The following is a 26,644-nucleotide window of genomic DNA, read 5'->3' as shown; positions in this document are numbered from 1 at the left end:
AGTCTTGCCCTGCCTCTCCTGCATATCATCCTGCAGCTGCTCTATAACTGACTGAATCTCAGTTACTTTAACATCAAGGTCATGAAACTTGAGTTCCATGATTCTCTCAAGGCTCTCCTGATTCTGAGTGAGGGTGGCCAGTCCCTTCTCAATCCTCAGTGTAGATGCTATCAAGTAACCAAGCTGCTCCTGTTTGGTTTTCAAGAAATATTCAGATGCCTCCTCTTGAGTTGGCATCTTGGCAGCCTTCTCCTTCTTTGCCTTCTCCTTCTTCTCCTGAGCTTGAACTGATTGTGGATCATTTTCATTCATGACAACCTCATTGTCCTCAAAGTCTGGATAAAGTGGAAAATGTTCCTTATCCAACTGATATCTCCCTGTGCCCATCTTTGAGTTGATCAATTCCTGAATCTGAGGTGCATATCCACAGCTCCTCTTCTGATCTGCTGCAGTCCTCTTGATTGTTTCAATCATCAGGCTCATGACTTTGAACTTCTGTGGCACATCAAACACATGCAGCATGTTGATGGCATGCCCTCTGATCATGTTATGGTCACCAGACTTGGGCAACAAAGTGTGCCTCAGGATCCAATTGATGGTTGGCAACCCTGACAGCAGAAAATGAACTGATCCAAACTTGTGAGTCTCTACTGCCTTGTCTGGGATTTCCTTGTACATGTGAGCCATTGAATTGTGACCCATCTTCTTCTTTGCATAAATGTCCAGGTCATCCTCATTTTCCTTGGGGGCATTTATCAGACTTGCCCATTCTTCAACAGTGGATTGGTACCTTGTACCTTCAGACATCCAAACAATTCTACCATCTGGGTAAAAATGTGTTGTGGAGTAGAACTGCATGATAAGCTCATCATTCCAGTGGGAGAACTTCTGTCCAACATAATCAGCAACTCCACAAGCAACAAAGCTTTCTTGCACTCCAGGATAGTGCTGCTCATTGTCCTTGATGTAGGTCCAGTCGACCCACCTCATGTCACAAACTATGGGCTTCTTGTCCAACAGAATTGTTTCATAGAAGTCCTGCTGTTCCTTTGTATGGAACCTGTAGTCAACAACAGTTCTTCTTCTTGAAGCATATGGATCTTCCATCCTCCACAGTCTCAGCCATGAATCCTTCCTGATTCTCATGTCCTCAGCCACAGGATGGGCATCATTGTGGTCTGGTATCTTGGGCTTGAGCTTTCTTAAGACTTGACCTTCTTCATCTTCTTCTTCAGCAACATTGGGCATTGGGGCCTTGTTCTTCTCAGCAGCTGGAATACTCCTAGTATTCCTCTTTGGAACTTGCTTTGCCTTGGAAGCAGCTTTGGGTGCATCCTTGAGCTTAGATGTTGCAGCCCCTGATCTGATTGCATCACCCATAAGCTTAGGTGCCTTAGGTGCTGGTGCAGCATCCTCTTCCTCTCCTTCAGAATCTCTTCTCATAGAGGGCTTTCCAAGGACCTTGGCAGTTGTGGTTCTTGCTCTCTTCTTTTGCTTGTCTTGAGCCCCATCATCCTCTGACTCAATTGTGGATTTCATAGTCTCTCCAGTAGGAACTTTCTGAGGTTTGGATGATGTATCTTTCCTTACAGGTGCCTCTTTGGGTTGAGCCTGAGCTAGCACTTGAGTGGACTTTCTGGCCTTTGGCATTGGTGTCCTCTTGGCAGGAACTTTCTTCTTCAGACCTAGTTTAGTGCTCTGTGAAGAGCCATATTCTTTCTTGAGCACCACTTTCTTTGAAGTGGCCTCATCTTCCTCAGCTTTGTAATCTTCGTCCTCTAAATCTGAAGTTCTTTTCCTCCTTTGCCTAGTAGCAGCCTTAGGCAAATTGCTAGGAGTACTTCTGCTCCCTTCATCTGTAGTTGAGGGACTAGAGCCCTCACTCAAGTCCATCTGCTCTTCTGACCTGTTCTGGCTGTCACTCTGATCTGACATACTGCAAAAGCTGACTGCTGACCCTGTGAAGAGTTATAGATGAGATAGAATAGATGAGCATCACAAAATGCAGAGATTTTTGCAAAAGAATTATTCAAAAGTTCAATTTTAGTTTTCCACAAAAAGTATTTCGGATCAACCGATTCTCAAACTCGGTGATACCAAAGCAGTTTTGGAACCTAAACTGATGATCTCGGTTGGACTGAGTCTTAGTTCGGTGGCACCAAGAGTGCTAGGGTTTCACAGAATCCTCAAACCGGTCGCACCGATTAGTAATTCTCGGTCAGACTGAGATTCACTAGTCCAATGGCATAAGCCAAATCGGTGAGACCGAGTTTTTCAACTCGGTGGGTCCGAGATGGTTTCGGCGGAAACCTAACCTTAAAATTTTGAATCTCATCTAATCTATGGATTACTTTGGCTGGATAGAAGAGTCTCAATCGTGGCAAGAATCAATAAGAATACAATGTGCTAGGAATCAGATGTGGATAGCACAAAGATTGAGTCCATACCCTAACTTGGTGGTGGACTCGCTACGGCGGCAAAGGCGGGGACGAAATCCATTGACAGCGGCGAAGACCAGCGATAGGAGGCTGCTGGCGACGAGGAGACGATCCGGAGACCTCCGATGGTAGAGCGAGCTATTGTGCGGGCGAAGGGTTTTGGAGAAATTTCCAAAATTTTGCCCGTGGCTATATATAGCCCGACCCTGTCGGTGTGACTGAGTGGAACAACTCGGTGGCACCGAGATGCATAACTGTGTACAGTTACAGCAAATCGGTGTGACCGAAAAGTTCAAATCGGTTGCACCGAGATTGAAAACTCGGATCAACTTAATGATCTCGGTAGGACCGAAATGGAGGAATCGGTCAGACTGAGAGTCACAAAGAGGTTTTGGAAGTTTAAGTCTATGATGAATCGGGGACTCCGAGTGCTCCTCACACAGAGTGGTTCAAATCTGACTTGATCAAATTCTGTGATGTAGAATGAATAGAGTTTGAGATGAGAAAAGCATAGATAGCTAAAGAAGGTTCTTAGGCATTCTTGTCCATCCACTTGGCAAAAAGAAAAGAAACCACACAATCAAAACAATAAGTGGATGTCCTTGAATGAGTAAAATATGCACCAACATGCTCACACAATAAGATGGTAAATGAAATATGTGGCAAAGCATGCACAACCAATTCTAGCATATATCAAACAATTGGCGATGACTAGGTCATCTATATATGAGTATATTGACTTAGGAGTCAAATGAGAACATTTGATCATAGGTCATACTCATCGTTTAAGCTCAAGTGGGGTTACCACTTTTACATAATGCATTGATGTGTTCACACCATTAGGGTTGCTCTGACTCAATTCTTAGAGTTAAGCTCCCCCTAGATGTGAGATCCCCCTTAGAGGGATGAACTAACCTTGGGTTTTGTCGATGATGACTTCATGTAGGTGTTGAAGATGTAGATGCTCAATGTTGATGTAGATCATTTGGAGCAATCCTTTGGAGTGAGTTGCACTTTCAACTTACCTACATGGGTTAGCCCCACAAGGAACAAACAAGAGTATCCATAGACATAGAGTGATGCACACACAAGATGATGTCCATGAAATCATTAGGTTACCTTGTCCCTTGCCTTACCAACATGAGGGTTTGTGACTCCTTGAACTAGTGCAAGATGTGGAAGTTGATTGCACTTGTTCTTGCCATAATGATATGAGTGAAGAATGTTGGCGGAGTCACCCTCAAGAACTCTCTAGTTCTTCTTCTTCGGGATCTACATCATCTTGATGGGAATCCTTGGAGTTGTAGTTGTACTTTATGAAGTAGAACTTGATGTAGTCTTGGGAACCCACTTGAACGAGGCTTTAGGTGCTTCTTCAAATGCATCAATCTCTTCTTGAAGCTTGTCCTTGCCTTTGTTCTTGTGGTCTTGTGGTGGAAGATCATCTTGAGCTTGTGTTCCCTTGAAGGAAGTAGGATCATACTTCTCTTGTTGAGCAACAAACTTTGTCTTGGGGTATTGATCTTCTTCCCACTCAACTCCATTGGCATTGAACTTTCGTTCAAAACCAACACCTTGATTCTTCCGGTGCCTTCCTTGCTTGCGTACAATTTCCTCGAATTGCTTACTCCCGGCAAGGCTCTTGTAGACACCCTTCTCTGCAATTCCCTTCAATAAGCTATTTTCTTGCTCAAGTGTAACTTGGCTAAGAGAATCATTAGTGGAATCAAGAGAACTACTAGAAGCAACAATATTGGATTTGACATTATTATTATTGTTACTACTAGAGGAAGTATCTTTCTTGTACTTGTTACTAGACTTGACTTGAGGCATGTAAGTAGATAAGAGTAAACGCTTGGCAATATAAGAAGAACTTTTCTTGCAAAGATCATCATCGATTGCTTTTAAGAACTCATGCTCTTGCTCAAGATTGAGCTTTTCAAAGCGTAACTTCTCATGAGCCCTTAAAAGTTCTCGATGATCTTCGAAGATAGTTTCATGAGCCAACTTAAGAGTGTTTAGTTCTTTAGTTAGAAGCTCAATCTTCTCCTTATCATTGTCATTCGTTTTATCTTGATTAGCATGATTAATTGACGTTTCATCATAGTATTCATCACTAGAGTTGTCAACAAGTAAATCATCATCCACAAGCAAGTCATCTTCATCACTATTGAAATCAACACACTCAGGATGTGTTAACTTTGGACCTTTGGCCATGAAGCATCTTCCAACACCTTCATTTGGTGAATCAAATATGTCGTAGGAGTTGGTTGACACAAGTGCTAGACCGGCAACACCTTCATCTTGAGTATATTCGGAGTCGGAGTGATAGCTTCTCTCGGAGTGATTGTCGGAGTCGGAGCCGGAAACCCATTCACCAACATGAGCTTGATGTCTTCGTTTTGTGTGGCTCCTTGATGACTTGTCCTTCCTTTCCAAATCCTTGCTTCTCCATGAGGGTCTTCGTTCATAACGATCATCTCTACTCCTCCTCTCTCTTGGTGGCGATTCTTCTCTTTTGCTTCTTCTTCTTGGAGAATCTTCTCTTCTTTTGTAGGGTGGCGTACACTCATTGGAATAGTGTGCTCATTGGAGTACACTCATTGGAGTGAAAGAAGTAGGATCATACTTCTCTTGTTGAGGAACAAACTACGTCTTGGGGTATTGATCTTCTTCCCATTCAACTCCATTTGCATTGAACTTTCATTCAAAACCAACACCTTGATTCTTCTGGTGCCTTCCTTGCTTGCGTACAATCTCCTCGAATTGCTTACTTCTGGCTAGGCTCTTGTAAACACCTTTCTCTATAATTCCCTTCAATAAGCTATTTTCTTGCTCAAGTGTAACTTGGCTAAGAGAATCATTAGTAGAATCAAGAGAACTACTAGAAGCAACAACATTGGATTTAGCATGATTATTGTTACTACTAGAAGAAGAATCTTTCTTGTTCTTATTACTAGACTTGACTTGTGGCATGTAAGTAGATAAGAGTAAATGCTTGGCAATGTAAGAAGAACTTTTCTTGCGAAGATCATCATTGATTGCCTTTACAAACTCATGCTCTTGCTCAAGGTTGAGCTTTTCAAAGCGTAACTTCTCATGAGTCTTTAAAAGTTCTCGATGGTCTTCCAAGATAGTTTCATGAGCTAACTTAAGAGTGTTTAGTTCTTTAGTTAGGCGCTCAATCTTATCCTTATCATTGTCATTCGTTTTATCTTGATTAGCATGATTAATTGACATTTCATCATAGTATTCATCACTGGAGTTGTCAACAAGTAAATCATCATCACCTAACAAGTCATATTCATCACTATTGAAATCAACATACTCGGGGTGTGATACCTTTGGGCCTTTAGCCATGAAGCATATTCCAATTCCTTCATTTGGTGAGTCAAATATGTCATAGGAGTTGGTTGACACAAGTGCTAGACTGGCAACACCTTCATCTTGAGTATATTTGGAGTCGAAGTGATAACTTCTTTCGGAGTGATTGTCGAAGTCGGAGCCGGATACCCATTCACCAACATGAGCTTGATGCCTTCTTTTTGTGTAGCTCCTTGATGACTTATCCTTTCTTTCCGAATCCTTGCTTCTCCGAGAGGGTCTTCGTTCATAATGATCATCTCTACTCTTCCTCTCTCTTGGTGGTGATTGTTCTCTTCTACTTCTTCTTTTTGGAGAATCTTCTCATCTTTTGTATGGAGCCGTACACTCATTGGAATAGTGTCCGGGTCTTCCACAATTGTAGCAATTTCGCTCACGACTAGAAGATCTTTTGTCATTGTAGGACCTTGACTTGGAACTTCTTTCCTTGCTTCTACTCTTGTAGAACTTGTTGAAGTTCTTCACCATTAGGCTCAATTCTTCATTGAAGGTTTGCTTCTCACTTGATGATGTGGGAGCTTCACATGAGGCTTTGTAAGCACCACTTGACTTGTTGTGGAGCTCTTCCTTATCCTTGAGTGACATCTCATGAGCAACAATTCTTCCAATGACTTCCGTTGGCTTGAGATCTTTGTAATTGGGTATCATTTGGATCAATGTTCACACAATATCATATTTTCCATCCAAGGCTCTTAGGATCTTCTTGATGATGAATTTGTCGGTCATCTCTTCACTTCCTAAGCCGGCAATCTCATTTGTGATGAGAGCAAGCCTAGAGTACATCTCAGCGACACCTTCACCATCCTTCATTTTGAACTTGTCAAGTTGACTTTGAAGCACATTCAATTTGGATTCCTTGACGGAGTTGGTACCTTCGTGCATATCAATCAAAGTATCCCAAATTTCCTTTGCATTCTCAAGATGGCTGATTTTGTTGAATTCTTCGGGGCACAATCCATTGAAGAGAATATCACAAGCTTGAGCATTTTATTGCAGCATCTTCAACTCTTCCGCAGTAGCTTCACGGTTCGGTTCTCTGCCATCAAAGAATTCACCTTGCAAGCCAATACACACAATAGCCCAAACGGCGGGGTTATGTCCAAGAATATGCATTTTCATCTTAGGCTTCCAACTAGCAAAATTTGTACCATCAAAGTAAGGACCTCTACGGTGGTAATTTCCCTCGTTAGACGCCATACTCTCCTAGGTTGTGAAACCAAGGCTATGACCACCAAAAGCTACGGAAATCAAAGCAAATGGAGACCAAAGCTCTGATACCACTTGTAGGATCGAAAGTATGTCTAGAGGGGGGTGATTAGACTACTTGACCAAATAAAAATCTAGCCTTTTCCCAATTTTAGTTCTTGGCAGATTTTAGCAACTTAGCACAAGTCAAGCAATCAACCTACACATGCAATTCAAAGAGTATAGCAACAAAATGTAAAACAATTGCATATGAAGGTAATGGGAGGAGTTTGAGGAAGCAAACGCAATGTTGACACGGAGATTTTTTATCCGTGGTTCCGATAGGTGGTGCTATCGTACATCCACGTTGATGGAGACTTCAACCCACGAAGGGTAACGGTTGCACGAGTCCACGGAGGGCTCCACCCACGAAGGGTCCACGAAGAAGCAACCTTGTCTATCCCACCATGGTCGTCGCCCACGAAGGACTTGCCTTACTCGGGTAGATCTTCACGAAGTAGGCGATCTCCTTGCCCTTACAAATTGCTTGGTTCAGCTCCACAATCTTGACGGAGGCTCCCAAGTGACACCTAACCAACCTAGGAGACACCACTCTCCAAGAGGTAATAGATGGTGTGTTGATGATGAACTCCTTGCTCTTGTGCTTCAAATGATAGTCTCCCCAACACTCAACTCTCTCTCATAGGATTGGATTTGGTGGAAAGAAGATTTGAGTGGAAAGCAACTTGGGGAAGGCTAGAGATCAAGATTTATGTGGCAGGAATGGAATATCTTGACCTCAACACAAGTGTCGGTGGTTCTCTCTCAGAAAATGTATGTTGGAGTGTAGGCATGTTCTGATGGCTCTCTCCATGAATGAAGAGTGGGTGGAGGGGTATATATAGTCTCCACGCAAAATCTAACCGTTACACACAATTTACCAAACTCGGTGGGACCGAATCGTGAAACTCGATCAGACCAATTTAGTTCATAATGTGACCGTTAGGCATTTCGGTGGGACCGACATGTCAACTCAGTGGGACAAATATCGTTAGGATTAGGGCATAACGTAATCTCGATGAGACCGATTACACAAACTCGGTGAGACCGATTTTGTTAATAGACAAACAGAGAGTTGGTCAGGCAAACTCGATGGGACCGATTCACTCATCTCGGTTGGACCGAAACATTACGAAAGGGAAACAGAGAGTTTGCATTGCAATCTTGGTGGGAGCGATCGCTCATCTCGGTTTGACCGAAACGTTGCGAAGGGAAACAGAGAGATTACAATCCCATCTCGGTGAGACCGAAAAGACTAGGGTTTCTGGCAGTGGCTATGTCAACTGAACTCGGTGGCGCCGGATAGAAAGTTTCGGTGGGGCCGAGTTTGACTTTTGGTTTGGGACATATGTGGATGTGAGAAAGTAGTTGAGGGTTTTGGGACCATATCACAAAGCACTTTGAGCAAGAAACTCATTAAGCAACACCTCACCCCCTCTTGATAGTATTGACTTTTCCTATGGACTCAATGTGATCTTGGATCACTAAAATGAAAAATGCAGAGTCTTGTGCTTTGAGCTTGAGCCGATCCTTTTGTACTTAGCATTTTGAGGGGTCCATGTTTCTCATCCATGCCATGCCAAACATTGAGCTTTCCTAAAATATTTATCTTGAAATAGCATTAGCTCAATGAGCTATATGTTGTTAGGAATTACCAAAACCACCCAGGGATAGTTGCACTTTCACTTGCACCAGTCCATAGATGGATCGCTAGAGTTTGCACACTTTGCTAGTACCTTTAGGATCGACAAAACCTTTTGGTTGCATCATATACAACTCTTCTTTAAGAATTCCAATAATGAATGCAGTTTTGACATCCATTTGCCAGAGTTCATAAAATGCGGCAATGTCTAACATGATTCAGACAGACTTAAGCATCGCTACGAGTGAGAAATCTCATCATAGTTAACACCTTGAACTTGTCAAAAACCTTTTGTGACAAGTCGAGCTTTGTAGATAGTAACACTACCATCAGCGTCCGTCTTCCTCTTGAAGATCCATTTATTCTCAATGGCTTGCCAATCATCGGGCAAGTCCACCAAAGTCCACACTTTGTTCTCATACCTGGATCCTATCTCAGATTTCATGGCCTCAAGCCATATGTTGGAATCTGGGCTCATCATAGTGCTACCTCTTGAGCACTGTGTTGGTTTTCCCTTGAAGAGGAAAGGGTGATGCAGCAAAGTAGCGTAACTATTTCCCTTAGTTTTTGAGAACCAAGGTATCAATCGAGTAGGAGGCTCCTCACAAGTCCCTCGTACCTACACAAACAAACAAGAACCTCGCAACCAACGCGATAAAGGGGTTGTCAATCCCTTCACGGCCACTTGCGAAAGTGAGATCTGATAGAGATAATAAGATAAGATAAATATTTTGGTATTTTTATGATATAGATTGGAAAGTAAAGATTTCAAAATAAAGTAGATCAGAAACTTATATGATAAAAGATAGACCCGGGGGCCATAGGTTTCACTAGTGACTTCTCTCAAGATAGCATAAGTATTACGGTGGGTGAACAAATTACTATCGAGCAATTGATAGAAAAGTGCATAGTTATGAGAATATCTAGGCATGATCATGTATATAGGCATCATGTCCGCAACAAGTAGACCGAAACGATTCTGCATCTACTACTATTACTCCACACATCGACCGCTATCCAACATGCATCTAGAGTATTAAGTTCATAAGAATAGAGTAACGCATTAGGCAAGATGACATGATGTAGAGGGATAAACTCAAGCAATATGATATAAACTCCATCTTTTTATCCTCGATGGCAACAATACAATACGTACCTTGCTGCCCTTGCTGTCACTGGGAAAGGACACCGCAAGATTGAACCCAAAGTTAAGCACTTATCCCATTACAAGAGAGATCAATCTAGTAGGCCAAACCAAACTGATAATTCAAAGAGACTTGCAAAGATAACCAATCATACATAAAAGAATTCAGAGGAGATTCAAATATTTCTCATAGATAAACTTGATCATAAACCCACAATTCATCGGATCTCGACAAACACACCGCAAAAAGAGTTACATCAAATAGATCTCCAAGAGGATCGAGGAGAACTTTGTATTGAGATTCAAAGAGAGAGAAGAAGCCATCTAGCTAATAACTATGGACCCAAAGGTCTGTGGTAAACTACTCACAACTCATCGGAGAGGCTATGATGTTGATGTAGAAGCCCTCCGTGGTCGGTTCCCCCTCCAGTGGAGAGCCGGCGAAGGCTCCAAGATGGGATCTCGCGGGTACAGAAGGTTGCGGTGGTGGAAATAGGTTTTCGTGGTGCTCCTGGATGTTTTCGGGGTACGTAGATATATATAGGCAAAGGAGGTCGGTCAGGGGAGCCACGAGGGTCCCACGAGGGTGGGGGCACGCCCACCCCCCTAGGGGCGCGCCTTGCACACTCGTGGCCACCTCGGCTACTTCTTGACGTCCACTCCAAGTCTCCTGGATTGCGTTTGTTCCAAAAAGATCGCTCCCGAAGGTTTCATTCCGTTTGCACTCCGTTTGATATTCCTTTTCTTTGAAACACTGAAATAGGGGGAAAACAATAATTCGGGATGGGCCTCCGTTAGTAGGTTAGTCCCAAAAATGATATAAAAGTGTAAAGTAAAGCTCATAAACATCCAAAACGGGTAATATAATAGCATGGAACAATAAAAAATTATAGATACGTTGGAGACATATCAAGCATTCCCAAGCTTAATTCCTGCTCGTCCTCAAGTAGGTAAATGATAAAAACAGAATTTTTGATGTGGAATTCTACCTAGCATATTTCTCAATGTAATTTTCTTTATTGTGGCGTGAATGTTCAGATCCAAATGATTCAAGATAAAATTTCATATTAACATGAAAACAATAATACTTCAAGCATACTAACAAAGCAATCATGTCTTCTCAAAATAACAAGGCTAAAGAAAGCTTATCCCTACAAAATCATATAGTCTGGCTATGCTCTATCTTCATCACACAAAGTATTTAATCACGCACAACCCCAATGACAAGCCAAGCAATTGTTTCATACTTTAGTATTCTCAAACTTTTTCAACTCTCACGCAAAACATGAGCGTGAGCCATGGACATATCACTATTTGTGGAATAGAATGGTGGTTGTGGAGAAGACAAAAAAAAGGAGAAGATAGTCTCACATCAACTAGGCCAACAGGCTATGGAGATGCCCATTAATAGATATCAATGTGAGTGAGTAGGGATTGCCATGCAACGGATGCACTAGAACTATAAGTGTATTAAAGCTCAACAAAAGAAACTAAGTGGGTGTGCGTCCAACTTGCTTGCTCACGAAGACCTAGGGCATTTTGAGGAAGCCCATCATTGTAATATACAAGCCAAGTTATATAATGAAAAATTCCCACTTGTATATGAAAGTGACAACATAGGAGACTCTCTATCATGAAGATCATGGTGCTACTTTGAAGCACAAGTGTGGTAAAAGGATAGTAACATTGTCCCTTTTCTCTTTTTCTCTTTTTTTGGTGGGCTTCTTTGGCCATTTTTTTATTTGGGCTTCTTTGGCCTCTTTTTTTGTAAAGTCTGAAGTCTCATCCCGACTTGTGGGGGAATCATAGTCTCCATCATCCTTCCCTCACTTGGGACAATGCTCTACTAATGAAGATCATCACACTTTTATTTACTTACAACTCAAGAATTACAACTCAACACTTAGAACAAAATATGATTCTATGTGGATGCCTCCGGTGGTGTACCGGGATATGCAATGAATCAAGAGTGACATGTATGAAAGAATTATCAAGGTGGCTTTGCCACAAATACGATGTCAACTACAAGATCATGCAAAAGCAATATGACAATGATGGAGTGTGTCATAATAAACGGAATGGTGGAAAGTTGCATGGAAATATATCTCGGAATGGCTATGGAAATGCCATAATAGGTAGGTTTGGTGGCTGTTTTGAGGAAGGTATATGGTGGGTGTATGGTACCGGCGAAAGTTGCGCGGCACAAGAGAGGCTAGCAATGGTGGAAGGGTGAGAGTGCGTATAATCCATGGACTCAACATTAGTCATAAAGAACTCATATGCTTATTGCAAAAATCTACAAGTCATTGAAACCAAGTACTATGTGCATGCTCCTAGGGGCATAGATTGGTAGGAAAAGACCATCGCTCGTCCCCGACCGCCACTCATAAGGAAGACAATCAATAAATAAATCATGCTCCAACTTCATCACATAACGGTTCACCATACGTGCATGCTACGGGAATCACAAACTTCAACACAAGTTTTCCTCAAATTCACAACTACTTAACTAACATGACTCTAATATCACCATCCTCATATCTCAAAACAATTATCAAGCATCAAATTGATCATAGCATCCAATTCACTTTCTATGATAGTTTTTATTATACCCAACTTGGATGCCCATCATTCTAGGACCAATTTTATAACCATAGCAAATGCCATGTAGTTCTAAAAGACTCTCAAAATAATATAAGTGAAGCATGAGATATCAATAATTTCTACAAAATAAAACCACCGCCGTGCTATAAAAAGATATAAGTGAAGCACTAGAGCAAAATTGCCTAGCTCAAAAGATATAAGTGAAAGCACATAGAGTATTCTAATAAATTCCGAATCATGTTGTGTCTCTCCCAAAAGGTGTGTACAGCAAGCATGATTGTGTTAAACTAAAAAGCAAAGACTCATATCATACAAGACGCTCCAAGCAAAACACATATCATGTGGTGAATAAAAATATAGCTCCAAGTAAAGTTACCGATAGACGAAGACGAAAGAGGGGATGCCTTCCGGGGCATCCTCAAGCTTAGGCTTTTGGTTGTCCTTGAATTATCTTGGGGTGCCATGGGCATACCAAAGCTTAGGCTTTTGCCACTCCTTATTCCATAGTCCATCAAATCTTTACCCAAAACTTGAAAACTTCACAACACAAAACTCAACAGGAAATCTCATGAGCTTCGTTAGTGCAAGAAATAAAAACCACCACTTAAGGTACTGTAATTAACTCATTCTTTATTTATATTGGTGTTAAAACTACTATATTCCAACTTCTCTATGGTTCATACCCCCCGATACTAGCCATAGATTCATCAAAATAAGCAAACAACACACGAAAAACAGAATCTGTCAAAAACAGAACAGTTTGTAGCAATATGTAACTTCCGAATACTTCTGGAACTCTAAAAGTCCTACCAAATTAGGAAGTCCTGGGAAATTTTTCTGTTGATCTACTGAAGAAAGAATCAACTAAAAAATCATGTTTCTATGATTTACTAAAATTATTCTCGTGCGTGCAAAAGTTTCTGTTTTTCAGCAGAATCAAATTAACTATCACCCAAGATGATCCTATAGGTTCTACTTGGCACAAACACTAATTAAAATATAAAACCACATCTAAAAAGTAGCTAGATGGATTATTTATTACTAAACAGAAGCAAAAATCAAGGAACAAAAATAAAATTGGGTTGCCTCCCAACAAGCGCTATCGTTTAACGCCCCCAGCTAGGCAAAAAAGCGAGAAATAGATCTAAGTATTCCGATCTTTGGTATTCAATTCATAAGTGGCTCTCATAAGGTAATTTGATTTTCTTTCTGGGAAAGTTTTCCATACCTTTCCTTAATGGAAATTGGAATCTAATATTTCCTTCCTTCATATCAATAATTGCACCAATCGTTCTAAGGAAAGGTCTACCAAGAATAATAGGACATGAAAGATTGCTTCCTTCCTTCATATCAATAATTGCACCAATCGTTCTAAGGAAAGGTCTACCAAGAATAATAGGACATGAAAGATTGCAATCTATATCAAGAACGATAAAATCTACAGGCACATAATTCCTATTTGCAACAATAAGAACATCATTAATCCTTCCCATAGGTTTCTTAATAGTGGAATCCGCAAGGTGCAAGTTTAAAGAGCAATCACCAAATTCATGGAAACCTAGCACATCACATAAAGTTGTTGGAATCGTGGAAACACTAGCACCGAAATCACACAAAGCATAGCATTCATGATCTTTAATTTTAATTTTAATAGTAGGTTCCCACCCATAATAAAGTTTTCTAGGGATAGAAACTTCCAATTCAAGTTTTTCTTCATAAGATTGCATCAAAGCATCAACGATATGTTTGGTAAAAGCTTTATTTTTACTATAAGCATGAGGAGAATTCAACACGGATAGCAACAAGAAAATACAATCTATTAAAGAACAATTATCATAATTAAATTCCTTGAAATCCAAAATAGTGGGTTCATTGCTATGTAAAGTTTTGATATCTCCAATCCCATTTTACCAATTTTAGCATCAATATCTAAAAACTCTGAATCATTGGGATGCCTTTTAACTAAAGTTGAATCATCTCCAGTCCCATCATTATCAAGATTCATATTGCAAAACAAAGATTTAATAGGAGACACATCAATAACTTTTATATCTTCATCATTATTTTCCCCTAACCCTTCTGGTTTGGCAGCCATCTTATTAACTAAGGTGGCTTGCTTATCAGAAATTTGGGCTATTGATTTTTCAAGACGAGCAATCTAAGAATTCAAACCATAAAATTCCTTAGACATATCATCAAGCTCTTTATTCATGTACTCCATAAAGATTTTTTGTTCTTTAAGTTCGTTTCTAAACAAATTATTATGATCAAATTGAAAAGTCATAAAGCTTCTAACATTTATTTCAATCTCTTCCAACCTTCTAAGATGAAGACCAGCGTTCTTAGGCAAAGCCATAAGGGCAAATGGGAACACAAGAGGCAAACGAAAAAGAGGCGAACGAATAATAAAGGGCGGGTAAAACGACAAGGGTGAAGTGGGGGAGAGGAAAATGAGAGGCAAATGGCAAATAATGTAATGTGAGGGAGATGAGTTTGTGATGGGTACTTGGTATGTCTTGACTTGAGCGAAGACCTCCCCGGCAACGGCGCCAGAAATCCTTCTTGCTACCTCTTGAGCACTGCGTTGGTTTTCCCTTGAAGAGAAAATGGTGATGCAGCAAAGTAGCGTAAGTATTTCCCTCGGTTTTTGAGAACCAGGTATCAATCCAGTAGGAGGCTCCTCACAAGTCCCTCGTACCTACACAAACAAACAAGAACCTCGCAACCAACGTGATAAAGGGGTTGTCAATCCCTTCACGGCTACTTGCGAAAGTGAGATCTGATAGAGATAATAAGATAAGATAAATATTTTTGGTATTTTTATGATATAGATTGGAAAGTAAAGATTGCAAAATAAAGTAGATCGGAAACTTATATGATAAAAGATAGACCTGGAGGCCATAGGTTTCACCAGTGGCTTCTCTCAAGATAGCATAAGTATTACGGTGGGTGAACAAATTACTGTCGAGCAATTGATAGAAAAGTGCATAGTTATGAGAATATCTAGGCATGATCATGTATATAGGTATCACGTCCGCAACAAGTAGACCGAAACGATTCTGCATCTACTACTATTACTCCACACATCGACTGCTATCCAGCATGCATCTAGAGTATTAAGTTCATAAGAACAGAGTAACACATTAGGCAAGATGACATAATGTAGAGGGATAAACTCAAGCAATATGATATAAACCCCATCTTTTTATCCTTGATGGCAACAATACAATACGTGCCTTGCTGCCCCTGCTGTCACTGGGAAAGGACACCACGAGATTGAACCCAAAGCTAAGCACTTCTCCCATTGCAAAAAAGATCAATCTAGTAGGCCAAACCAAACTGATAATTTGAAGAGACTTGCAAAGATAACCAATCATACATAAAAGAATTCAGAGGAGATTCAAATATTTCTCATAGATAAACTTGATCATAAACCCACAATTCATCGGATCTTGACAAACACACTGCAAAAAGAGTTACATCGAATAGATCTCCAAGAGGATCGAGGAGAACTTTGTATTGAGATTCAAAGAGAGAGAAGAAGCCATCTAGCTAATAACTATGGACCCGAAGGTCTGTGGTAAACTACTCACAACTCATCGGAGAGGCTATGGTGTTGATGTAGAAGCCCTCCATGGTCGATTCCCCCTCCGGCGGAGCGCCGATGAAGGCTCCAAGATGGGATCTCGTGGATACAGAAGGTTGCGGTGGTGGAAATAGGTTTTCGTGGTGCTCCTGGATGTTTTCGGGGTACGTAGATATATATAGGCGAAGGAGGTCGGTCAGGGGAGCCACGAGGGGCCCACGAGGGTGGGGGCGCCCCCCCCCCCAGGGCGCGCCTTGTACCCTGGTGGCCGCCTTGGCTGCTTCTTGACGTCCACTCCAAGTCTCCTGGATTGTGTTTGTTCCAAAAAGATCGCTCCCAAAGGTTTCATTCCGTTTGGACTCCGTTTGATATTCATTTTCTTCGAAACACTGAAATAGTAAAAAAAACAATAATTCAGGTTGGGCCTCCGGTTAGTAGGTTAGTCCCAAAAATGATATAAAAGTGTAAAGTAAAGCCCATAAACATCCAAAACGGGTAATATAATAGCATGGAACAATAAAAAATTATAGATACGTTGGAGACGTATCACATAGCTTCTTCGTAGTTCGTAGGTTCACCATGGTCTAATAACATGACTTCCAGGACTGGATTACTGTACCACTCTGGTGCGGAACATGCTCTGTTCGACTTATGAGGTATAGTAGTAACTTGATCCGAAGTTTCATGATCATCATCGTTAGCTTCCTCTCTAGTTGGTTTAGGCATCATGGGAACGGATTTCACTGAAATGCTACTTTCCAATTTGAGAGAAGGTACAATTATCTCTTCAAGTTCTACTTTCGTCGCACTCATTTCTTTTGAGAGAAACTCCTTCTCTAGAAAGGTTTCATTCTCGGCAACAAAGATCTCGCCTTCGGGTCTGTGGTAGAAGGTGTACCCAATTGTTTCGTTAGGGTATCCTATGAAGATGCACTTCTCCGACTTAGGTTCGAGCTTATCAGACTGAAGCCTTTTGAAATAAGTGTCGCAGCCCCGAACTTTAAGAAACAACAGCTTAGGTTTCTTACCAAACCACAGTTCATACAGTGCCGTCTCAACGGATTTAGACGGTGCCCTATTGGGGAACGTTGCAGAAAATTAAAAATTTTCCTACGGTTTCACCAAGATCCATCTATGAGTTCATCTAAGCAACGAGTCAAGGGAGTGAGTTTGCATCTACATACCACTTGTAGATCGCGTGCGGAAGCGTTCAAGGGAAATGTGATGATGGAGTCGTACTCGACGTGATTCAGATCACCGATGACCAAGTGCTGAACGGACAGCACCTCCGCATTCAACACACGTACGGGACGGACGACGTCTCCTCTGTCTTGATCCAGCAAGGAGGAAGGAGAGGTTGAGGAAGATTGCTCCAACAGCAGCACGACGGCATGGTGGTGTTGGTGCAGCAGTACTCCGACAGGGCTTCGCCAAGCACGTAACGGAGGAGGAGAGGTGTTGGGGAGGGGAGGGGCTGCGCCTTTGGTTGTGTACAGCAGCCCTCCCCTCACCCCTCTATTTATAGGGGAAGGGGCAAGGGGGGCCGACCCCTCTAGATGGGATCTAGAGGGGGGGCGGCGGCCAGGGAGGGGGGACTTGCCCCCCAAGCAAGGGGGGCGCCCCCTCTAGGGTTTCCCCCCCAACCCTAGGCGCATGGGCCCAAGGTGGGGGGCGCACCCAGCCCTCCAGGGGCTGGTTCCCTGCCCCTTGCGGCCCATGTGGCCCTCCGACAGGGGTGGCCCCTCCCGGTGGACCCCCGGAACCTCTCCGGTGGCCCCGGTACAATACCGATATGCCCCCGAAACTTTCCGGTGTCCGCATGACAACTTCCCATATATAAATCTTCACCTCCGGACCATTCCGGAACTCCTCGTGACATCCGGGATCTCATCCGGGACTCCGAACAACATTCGGTAATCACATACAAGTCTTCCTAATAACCCTAGCGTCACTGAACCTTAAGTGTGTAGACCCTACGGGTTCGGGAGACATGCAGACATGACCGAGACGACTCTCGGGCAATAACCAACAGCGGGATCTGGATACCCATGTTGGCTCCCACATGTTCCTCGATGATTTCATCGGATGAACCACGATGTCGAGGATTCAATCAACCCCGTATACAATTCCCTTTGTCAATCGGTACGTTACTTGCCCGAGACTCGATCGTCGGTATCCCAATACCTTGTTCAGTCTCGTTACCGGCAAGTCACTTTACTCGTACCGTAATGCATGATCCCGTGACCAACCACTTGGTCACTTTGAGCTCATTATGATGATGCATTACCGAGTGGGCCCAGAGATACCTCTCCGTCATACGGAGTGACAAATCCCAGTCTCGATCCGTGTCAACCCAACAGACACTTTCGGAGATACCTGTAGTGCACCTTTATAGTCACCCAGTTACGTTGTGACGTTTGATACACCCAAAGCACTCCTACGGTATCCGGGAGTTACACGATCTCATGGTCTAAGGAAGAGATACTTGACATTGGAAAAGCTCTAGCAAACGAACTACACGATCTTGTGCTATGCTTAGGATTGGGTCTTGTCCATCACATCATTCTCCTAATGATGTGATCCCGTTATCAACGACATCCAATGTCCATAGCCAGGAAACCATGACTATCTGTTGATCAATGAGCTAGTCAACTAGAGGCTCACTAGGGACATATTGTGGTCTATGTATTCACACGTGTATTACGATTTCCGGATAATACAGTTATAGCATGAATAAAAGACAATTATCATGAACAAGGAAATATAATAATACTTTTATTATTGCCTCTAGGGCATATTTCCAACAGTCTCCCACTTGCACTAGAGTCAATAATCTAGTTACATTGTGATGAATCGAACACCCATAGAGTTCTGGTGTTGATCATGTTTTGCTCGCGAGAGAGGTTTAGTCAACGGATCTGCGACATTCAGATCCGTATGTACTTTGCAAATTTCTATGTCTCCATCTTGAACATTTTCACGGATGGAGTTGAAGCGACGCTTGATGTGCCTGGTCTTCTTGTGAAACCTGGGCTCCTTGGCAAGGGCAATAGCTCCAGTGTTGTCACAGAAGAGTTTGATCGGCCCCGACGCATTGGGTATGACTCCTAGGTCGGTGATGAACTCCTTCACCCAAATTGCTTCATGCGCTGCCTCCGAGGCTGCCATGTACTCCGCTTCACATGTAGATCCCGCCACGACGCTCTGCTTGCAGCTGCACCAGCTTACTGCTCCACCATTCAACATATACACGTATCCGGTTTGTGACTTAGAGTCATCCAGATCTGTGTCGAAGCTAGCGTCGACGTAACCCTTTACGACGAGCTCTTCGTCACCTCCATAAACGAGAAACATGTCCTTTGTCCTTTTCAGGTACTTCAGGATATTCTTGACCGCTGTCCAGTGTTCCTTGCCGGGATTACTTTGGTACCTTCCTACCAAACTTACGGCAAGGTTTACATCAGGTCTGGTACACAGCATGGCATACATAATAGATCCTATGGCTGAAGCATAGGGGATGACACTCATCTCTTCTTTATCTTTTGCCGTGGTCGGGGATTGAGCCGAGCTCAATCTCACACCTTGCAACACAGGCAAGAACCCCTTCTTGGACTGATCCATTTTGAACTTCTTCAAAATCTTATCAAGGTATGTGCTTTGTGAAAGACCTATGAGGCGTCTCGATCTATCTCTATAGATCTTGATGCCTAATATATAAGCAGCTTCTCCAAGGTCCTTCATTGAAAAACACTTATTCAAGTAGGCCTTAATGCTGTCCAAAAGTTCTATATCATTTCCCATCAAGAGTATGTCATCTACATATAATATGAGAAATGCTACAGAGCTCCCACTCACTTTCTTGTAAACGCAGGCTTCTCCATAAGTCTGCATAAACCCAAACGCTTTGATCATCTCATCAAAGCGAATGTTCCAACTCCGAGATGCTTGCACCAGCCCATAAATGGATCGCTGGAGCTTGCATACTTTGTTAGCGTTCTTAGGATCGACAAAACCTTCCGGCTGCATCATATACAGCTCTTCCTTAAGATGTCCGTTAAGGAATGCCGTTTTGACGTCCATCTGCCATATCTCATAATCATAGTATGCGGCAATTGCTAACATGATTCGGACGGACTTCAGCTTCGCTACGGGAGAGAATGTCTCGTCGTAGTCAATCCCTTGAACTTGTCGATAACCCTTAGCGACAAGTCGAGCTTTATAGATGGTAACATTTCCATCCGCGTCCGTCTTCTTCTTAAAGATCCATTTGTTTTCTATCGCTCGCCGATCATCGGGCAAGTCTGTCAAAGTCCATACTTTGTTTTCATACATGGATTCTATCTCGGATTTCATGGCTTCAAGCCATTTGTTGGAATCTGGGCCCGCCATCGCTTCTTCATAGTTCGAAGGTTCACCGTTGTCTAACAACATGATTTCCAGGACAGGGTTGCCGTACCACTCTGGTGCGGAACGTGTCCTTGTGGACCTACGAAGTTCAGTAGCAACTTGATCCGAAGTACCTTGATCATCATCATTATTTTCCTCTTCAGTTGGTGTAGGCATCACAGGAACATTTTCCTGAGCTGCACTACTTTCCCGTTCGAGAGGTAGTACTTCATCGAGTTCTACTTTCCTCCCACTTACTTCTTTCGAGAGAAACTCTTTTTCCAGAAAGCATCCGTTCTTGGCAACAAAGATCTTGCCCTCGGATCTTAAGTAGAAGGTATACCCAACGGTTTCCTTAGGGTATCCTATGAAGACGCATTTTTCCGACTTGGGTTCGAGCTTTTCAGGTTGAAGTTTCTTGACATAAGCATCGCATCCCCAAACTTTTAGAAACGACAGCTTAGGTTTCTTCCCAAACCATAATTCATACGGTGTCGTCTCAACGGATTTAGACGGTGCCCTATTTAAAGTGAATGTAGCTGTCTCTAGAGCGTATCCCCAAAATGATAGCGGTAAATCGGTAAGAGACATCATAGACCGCACCATATCCAATAGAGTGCGATTACGACGTTCGGACACACCGTTACGCTGAGGTGTTCCAGGCGGCGTGAGTTGTGAAACGATTCCACATTTCCTTAAGTGTGTACCAAATTCGTGACTTAAGTATTCTCCTCCACGATCTGATCGTAGGAACTTTATCTTTCGGTCACGTTGATTCTCTACCTCATTCTGAAATTCCTTGAACTTTTCAAAGGTCTCAGACTTGTGTTTCATTAAGTAGACATACCCATATCTACTCAAGTCATCAGTGAGAGTGAGAACATAACGATATCCTCCGCGAGCCTCAACGCTCATTGGACCGCACACATCGGTATGTATGATTTCCAACAAGTTGGTTGCTCGCTCCATTGTTCCGGAGAACGGAGTCTTGGTCATTTTGCCCATGAGGCATGGTTCGCATGTGTCAAATGATTCATAATCGAGAGACTCTAAAAGTCCATCAGCATGGAGCTTCTTCATGCGCTTGACACCAATGTGACCAAGGCGGCAGTGCCACAAGTATGTGGGACTATCGTTATCAACTTTACATCTTTTGGCATTCACACTATGAATATGTGTAATATTACGCTCGAGATTCATTAAGAATAAACCATTGACCATCGGGGCATGACCATAAAACATATCTCTCATATAAATAGAACAACCATTATTCTCGGATTTAAATGAGTAGCCATCTCGTATCAAACGAGATCCAGATACAATGTTCATGCTCAAACTTGGCACCAAATAACAATTATTAAGGTTTATAACTAATCTCATAGGTAAATGTAGAGGTAGCGTGCCGACGACGATCACATCGACCCTAGAACCATTCCCGACGCGCATCGTCACCTCGTCCTTCGCCAGTCTCCGCTTATTCCGCAGCTCCTATTGTGAGTTACAAATATGAGCAACGGCACCGGTATCAAATACCCAGGAGTTACTACGAGTACTGGTAAGGTACACATCAATTACATGTATATCAAATATACCTTTGGTGTTGCCGGCCTTCTTATCCGCTAAGTATTTGGGGCAGTTCCGCTTCCAGTGACCCTTCCCCTTGCAATAAAAGCACTCACTCTCAGGCTTGGGTCCATTCTTTGACTTCTTACCGGGCGCGGCAACATCCTTGCCGTCCTTCTTGAAGTTCTTCTTGCCCTTGCCCTTCTTGAACTTAGTGGTCTTATTGACCATCAACACTTGATGTTCTTTCTTGATTTCAACCTCTGCTGAGTTCAGCATCGAAAATACTTCAGGAATGGTCTTCACCATCCCCTGCATATTGCAGTTCATCACAAAGCTCTTGTAGCTTGGTGGGAGCGACTGAGGATTCTGTCAATGACCGCCTCATCTGGGAGGTTAATGTTCAGTTGGGTCATACGGTTGTGCAACCCAGACATTTTGAGTATGTGCTCACTGACAGGACTGTTTTCCTCCATCTTACAACTATAGAATTTGTCGGAGACATCATATCTCTCGACCCGGGCATGAGCTTGGAAAACTAGTTTCAGCTCCTCGAACATCTCATATGCTCCGTGTTGCTCAAAACGCTTTTGGAGCCCCGGTTCTAAGCTGTAAAGCATGCCGCACTGAACGAGGGAGTAATCATCAGCGCGAGACTGCCAAGCATTCATAACGTCTTGGTTCTCTGGGACGGGAGCGTCACCTAGCGGTCCTTCTAGGACATATTGTTTCCTGGCAGCTATGAGGATGATCCTCAGGTTCCGGACCCAGTCCGTATAGTTGCTGCCATCATCTTTCAGCTTGGTTTTCTCTAGGAACGCGTTGAAGTTCATGTTGACATGAGCGTTGGCCATTTGATCTACAAGACATATTTGCAAAGGTTTTAGACTAAGTTCATGATAATTAAGTTCATCTAATCAAATTATTCAATGAACTCCCACTCAGATTAGACATCCCTCTAGTCATCTAAGTGTTACACGATCCGAGTCGACTAGGCCGTGTCCGATCATCACGTGAGACGGACTAGTCATCGTCGGTGAACATCTTCATGTTGATCGTATCTTCCATACGACTCGTGTTCGACCTTTCGGTCTCCGTGTTCCGAGGCCATGTCTGTACATGCTAGGCTCGTCAAGTTAACCCTAAGTGTTTTGCATGTGTAAAACTGTCTTACACCCGTTGTATGTGAACGTAAGGATCTATCACACCCGATCATCACGTGGTGCTTCGAAACGACGAACTTTAGCAACGGTGCACAGTTAGGGGAGAACACTTCTTGAAATTGTTGTAAGGGATCATCTTATTTACTACCGTCGTTCTAAGTAAACAAGATGCATAAACATAATAAACATCACATGCAATTATATAGTAGTGACATGATATGGCCAATATCATATAGCTCCATTGATCTCCATCTTCGGGGCTCCATGATCATCTTGTCACCGGCATGACACCATGATCTCCATCATCATGATCTCCATCATCGTGTCTTCATGAAGTTGTCACGCCAACGACTACTTCTACTTCTATGGCTAACGCGTTTAGCAATAAAGTAAAGTAATTTACATGGCGTTCTTCAATGACACGCAGGTCATACAAAAATAAAGACAACTCCTATGGCTCCTGCCGGTTGTCATACTCATCGACATGCAAGTCGTGATTCCTATTACAAGAACATGATCTCATACATCACAATATATCATTCATCATTCATCACAACTTCTGGCCATATCACATCACATGACAATTGCTGCAAAAACAAGTTAGACGTCCTCTAATTGTTGTTGCATCTTTTACGTGGCTGCAATTGGGTTCTAGCAAGAACGTTTTCTTACCTACGAATAACCACAACGTGATTTTGTCAACTTCTATTTACCCTTCATAAGGACCCTTTTCATCGAATCCGCTCCAACTAAAGTGGGAGAGACAGACACCCGCCAGCCACCTTATGCAACTAGTGCATGTCTGTCGGTGGAACCGGTCTCACGTAAGCGTACGTGTAAGGTTGGTCCGGGCCGCTTCATCCCACAATACCGCTGAAGCAAGAAAAGACTAGTAGTGGCAAGCAAGTTGACAAGATCCACGCCCACAACAAAATTGTGTTCTACTCGTGCAATAGAGAACTACGCATAGACCTAGCTCATGATGCCACTGTTGGGGAACGTTGCAGAAAATTAAAAATTTTCCTACGGTTTCACCAAGATCCATCTATGAGTTCATCTAAGCAACGAGTCAAGGGAGTGAGTTTGCATCTACATACCACTTGTAGATCGCGTGCGGAAGCGTTCAAGGGAAGGGTGATGATGGAGTCGTACTCGACGTGATTCAGATCACCGATGACCAAGTGCTGAACGGACAGCACCTCCGCGTTCAACACACGTACGGGACGGACGACGTCTCCTCCGTCTTGATCCAGCAAGGAGGAAGGAGAGGTTGAGGAAGATTGCTCCAACAGCAGCACGACGGCATGGTGGTGTTGGTGCAGCAGTACTCCGACAGGGCTTCGCCAAGCACGTAACGGAGGAGGAGAGGTGTTGGGGAGGGGAGGGGCTGCGCCTTTGGTTGTGTACAGCAGCCCTCCCCTCACCCCTCTATTTATAGGGGAAGGGGCAAGGGGGGCCGACCCCTCTAGATGGGATCTAGAGGGGGGCGGCGGCCAGGGAGGGGGGACTTGCCCCCCAAGCAAGGGGGGCGCCCCCTCTAGGGTTTCCCCCCCAACCCTAGGCGCATGGGCCCAAGGTGGGGGCGCACCCAGCCCTCCAGGGGCTGGTTCCCTGCCCCTTGCGGCCCATGTGGCCCTCCGAGAGGGGTGGCCCCTCCCGGTGGACCCCCGGAACCTCTCCGGTGCCCCGGTACAATACCGATATGCCCCCGAAACTTTCCGGTGTCCGCATGACAACTTCCCATATATAAATCTTCACCTCCGGACCATTCCGGAACTCCTCGTGACATCCGGGATCTCATCCGGGACTCCGAACAACATTCAGTAATCACATACAAGTCTTCCTAATAACCCTAGCGTCACCGAACCTTAAGTGTGTAGACCCTACGGGTTCGGGAGACATGTAGACATGACCGAGACGACTCTCGGGCAATAACCAACAGCGGGATCTAGATACCCATGTTGGCTCCCACATGCTCCTCGATGATTTCATCGGATGAACCACGATGTCGAGGATTAAACAACCCCGTATACAATTCCCTTTGTCAATCGGTACGTTACTTGCCCGAGACTCGATCGTCGGTATCCCAATACCTTGTTCAGTCTCGTTACCGGCAAGTCACTTTACTCGTACCGTAATGCATGATCCCGTGACCAACCACTTGTTCACTTTGAGCTCATTATGATGATGCATTACCGAGTGGGCCCAGAGATACCTCTCCGTCATACGGAGTGACAAATCCCAGTCTCGATCCGCGTCAACGCAACAGACACTTTCGGAGATACCTGTAGTGCACCTTTATAGTCACCCAGTTACGTTGTGACGTTTGATACACCCAAAGCACTCCTACGGTATCCGGGAGTTACACGATCTCATGGTCTAAGGAAGAGATACTTGACATTGGAAAAGCTCTAGCAAACGAACTACACGATCTTGTGCTATGCTTAGGATTGGGTCTAGTCCATCACATCATTCTCCTAATGATGTGATCCCGTTATCAATGACATCCAATGTCCATAGCCAGGAAACCATGACTATCTGTTGATCAATGAGCTAGTCAACTAGAGGCTCACTAGGGACATATTGTGGTCTATGTATTCACACGTGTATTACGATTTCCGGATAATACAGTTATAGCATGAATAAAAGACAATTATCATGAACAAGGAAATATAATAATACTTTTATTATTGCCTCTAGGGCATATTTCCAACATGCCCTATTTAACATGAATGCAATTGTCTCTAATGCATAACGCCAAAATGATAGTGGTAAATCGGTAAGAGAAATCATAGATCGCACCATATCTAATAAACTATGGTTACAATGTTCGAACACACCATTACGCTGTGGTGTTCTAGGTGGCGTGAGTTGTGAAACTATTCCACATTGTTTAAATGAAGGCCAAACTCGTAACCCAAATATTCACCTCCATGATCAAATCGTAGAAACTTTATTTTCTTGTTGCGATGATTCTCCACTTCACTCTGAAATTCCTTAAACTTTTCGAATGTTTCAAAATTGTGTTTAATTAATTAAGTAGATATACCCATATATGCTCAAATCATCTATGAAGGTCGGAAAATAACAATATCCGCCGCGTGCCTCAACACTCATTGGACCGCATATATCGGTATGTATTATTTCCAAGAAGTCATTGGCTCGCTCCATTGTTCCGGAGAACAGAGTTTTAGTCATCTTGCCCATGAGGCATGGTTTGCAAGTATCAAATGATTCATAATCAAGTTATTCCAAAAATCCATCTGTATGGAGTTTCTTCATGCGCTTTACACCAATATGACCTAAACGGTAGTGCCACAAATATGTTGCACTATCATTATCAACTTTGCATATTTTGGCATCAATATTATGAATATGTGTATCACTACGATCGAGATTCAATAAACCATTTACATTTGGCGTATGACCATAGAAGATTTTATTCATGTAAACAAAACAACAATTATTCTCTAACTTAAATGAATAACC

The sequence above is a fragment of the Triticum aestivum genome, chromosome 1B (genome assembly GCF_018294505.1).
Source record: "Triticum aestivum cultivar Chinese Spring chromosome 1B, IWGSC CS RefSeq v2.1, whole genome shotgun sequence".
Lineage (NCBI taxonomy): Eukaryota > Viridiplantae > Streptophyta > Magnoliopsida > Poales > Poaceae > Triticum > Triticum aestivum.
The sequence above is the reverse complement of the archived record's forward strand: the minus strand, read 5'-3'. Positions refer to the sequence as shown.